At 32.8% G+C, this 3,256-nt stretch overlaps 1 pseudogene across 1 annotated transcript; it reads right to left on the bottom strand.

Annotated features, from left to right (window-relative positions):
- Positions 1-1,580: 1,580 nt before the first annotated feature.
- On the bottom strand, positions 1,581-2,525 carry LOC306639737 (olfactory receptor 4C46-like; annotated as a pseudogene). The gene has a single exon. The product of its transcript is annotated as an olfactory receptor 4C46-like (transcript).
- Between the last annotated feature and the right edge of the window lie 731 nt (positions 2,526-3,256).

Here is a 3,256-nt window from a genome sequence, read left to right as displayed (position 1 = left end):
GTGCCATTTTTTAATGTCTTCCCATCTAGGAATCCTTTCTTGACCCAACCCCCAGATCTTTGAGATGCTTTCAGTATATTTTCATAGCACCTTGTTCATCTTAACATTTATAACAATAAGCATTCATTTTCTACTCCTTTCCAGGAGTCTCTCAATGAATTTTAAATTTTATAATGGAAGAAGTAAATTATCATTTTATCCACATCTGAACCACTCCACTCCAATATGCATACTTTAGGCCCAAAATTATGTGTTTATTTATTAGGTACCAAACATTTTAGAGAAAAATATTTAATGTTGAAATTACTCTAGGTGTAAATACCTCTTCTTATTTTGAAAAAAAAAGTTTTGAATAATGAAATATGATCAAAAAATAACAAAAACCATAAGCAGCTCAGATTCATAGAATAAAAAAATCTTCTTCAGGGAATATCAATGTAAATTTTTTTTATCATTTGCTGAGCAACACAATTCCAAGATTTTCTCATTCTTCAGTTTATGGAAGAGTAAAAACACAATATGGTTCTTCTTAGAATTCCATCTAGGATTCTCCTCTGAGTCTGAAGGAGTCTGAAGGTAGAAAATATTTACCTAATCTCTATCACACTTTTCCTACTGTATGTTTTATTTAATTCATATGTTACTTTATACATTTATTCATTCCTTCAATAATCATCAGTTGCCAGACTTTGAAAGACTTATGGAATGTATCGGTAGCTACCAGACAAGAACTTTATGGATTATATATGCACATTTAGTGAAAAGAAGTTCCTGTTCAACATTAAAGTGTTATTTTATTTGATTCATCACTCTTTCTGAAGGGTTATCAGTCTATGGTGACCTGAGGAAGACCCTGCTTCTAATGTCCAAAAGAAAATTTAGAAACATGATTGAATCTTTCTTATGTCCAAGAGGGTAATAAATGTCCAATTGTTTTTTGCCTAAAAGCACTGAGATACCATAATATTACTGGAAATACAAGAGCATACATTCTGATACATAAAATAATGAGATATATGAATGACAATGATTTAATATTCAGTTTTAATCATAAAAATTATGATATGCATGCATAGTATTTTTTCTCAAAAATGCTGACTGTATCATTATTGAAACTTTTTATTATCATTATCTGATAGCATATCATAGGAATTAAGAGAATGATCTAAAATTTTGTAATATTTTGGTTATGGATTATCAGTATGCCTCTAAAGATAATTTCTTCTTTCTGTCAGTGTCCTGTAATTGAAACACCCTACAGGTAAATTAGCAGAGCTAATCTGTATTGAGAATTATAGAGTTTCTTGCTCATCACCAGTTTATTGTATTCTTTCTATTATTTTTCTTAAAGGAAAGTCTATGAATCCACATATATGGATAAAGTTAGAAAACCAGACCCGGGATTAGTAAAAGTTTCCAAATATACATGCCATGGTCCTAAGTTAGGTTGACTCAATTTTTTAAATCAACCTAGACTTTCTCAATGCAAAGTTTATGAATACAAATCTTTTTAATATTTGTCTTATAATTATACATTGCTGATACATTCCAAAACATCTTGCATCTTTTCTTCAGCTGAATCACTGCTGGGTTTTAAGCACATTTATTTGTGACCTGAAATATCTGACAAATAATTTCCTCATTGCATCTTTCATCTGAGCATTTCTGAAACTGTAGACAAAGGGATTTACCATGGGATTTATCCTGGTATAAAATACAGAAAATGTTTTATTAAGGGTTAAAGTAACTGGTGATCTAATGTATATAAAAATGCTAGCAACAAAGACTAGGACAACCACTGTGATGTTGGAGGTACAGATAGACAGGGCTATGCACCTGTCCTCCAAGTTGTGAGTTCTCAGGAAGCCCAGGAACACCACATAGGAGACCAGCAGTAGGAGAAAGTTTAATAAGCAGATGAACTCATTGTTGGAAGCAACGAAGAGCCCCAGAGTGTGGGTGTCAGTGCAGGCCAGATTGAGCAAAGGATTCAGATCACACATAAAGTGATCGATGACATTAGGACCACAGAAGGGTAGTGGGAAGATGAAGAGGATCTGAATGGTTGAATGGAGAAAGTCTCCCACCCAAGACACTCCCACTAACAGGCGACATACTCTCCAGTTCATGATGGTTGTGTAGTGTAAGGGCTTGCAGATGGCTACATAGTGGTTATAGGCCTTCTCTTTAAGCAGAATAATCTCAGCACCTGCAAAGAAATGTTCCCCAAAGACTTGGGCCATACCTCCATTGAAAAGGATGGCCTTTTTTTCATGGAGAAATCCACCAATTGGTTTAGGAGTATTGGCAGAGGAAGAGCAGGCATCAATAAAGGAGAGATAGGCCAGGAAAAATTACATGGGGGAGCCCTAGAGTGAGTTGGCAATGATGGTTATCACAATGAGCAAATTTCCTGCCACAGAGATGATGTAGATAAACAAAAACACAATAAATATAATTTTCTGCATCTTTGAGTTTTCAGTAAATCTCAGAACAATCTCGGTGAAATTTTTCTTATTCTCCATGAACTTTATGTGAAAGTTAATTATATAATCTGAAAATGTTGATATGACCTTTAATTAAACTTCTATGTCCTAATAATAATATGTGCCTAAATTCTTTCGAGATGTGGGAACTTATGTTTAACTTTTTATTTTTTTGCATGTGTTTTTTATTTCTTCAAGTGGTATAAAAAACTCTGAATTGTTAAAGACTACTCAAATAGTTTCCTGTGTAGAGTTTTTTCAAATATATAGATAAAGAAGTTATGTAAACAGACTAGGTTATCTACCATCTAAGCATACTTAATTTTCTGAAATGATGTATAGTATGAATAGATTACACACACTGTTGCAGCTTAGCCCAAAAAGGGAGGTAAAAGACAGATGTAATAGATTTCTCAACTCAGGTAAAGAATTTTGTTCTTTATGTTATAAAATGAAGAATAATAAAAGATAATTGATAATGAATGGAAGGATGACAGGAATTTGAGGAAGGGGGAATCTTGGCTACTATTCTCACAAATGACTTTGTAGATATTGCTGAGTGGGGTTCAGTAGTAAGTGGAAGTCAGAGATAGGAAGCACAGGCAAAGTACTTACAATATTTGATATAGAGAATGATGGGAATCAATGAAAGTATAAAAGAGATACTATATAATAATCTATAATCCTTGTTGACTAAATCACATTACTATATAATTATTGATATTCAAATATTTATTGATATTCAAGTATTTTGTGCATTCCAAGGTACC

Source organism: Sciurus vulgaris (assembly GCF_902686455.1).
Source record: "Sciurus vulgaris genome assembly, chromosome: 11".
In the NCBI taxonomy this organism is placed as follows: domain Eukaryota; kingdom Metazoa; phylum Chordata; class Mammalia; order Rodentia; family Sciuridae; genus Sciurus; species Sciurus vulgaris.
This window is presented reverse-complemented; position numbering and strand designations above follow the sequence as displayed.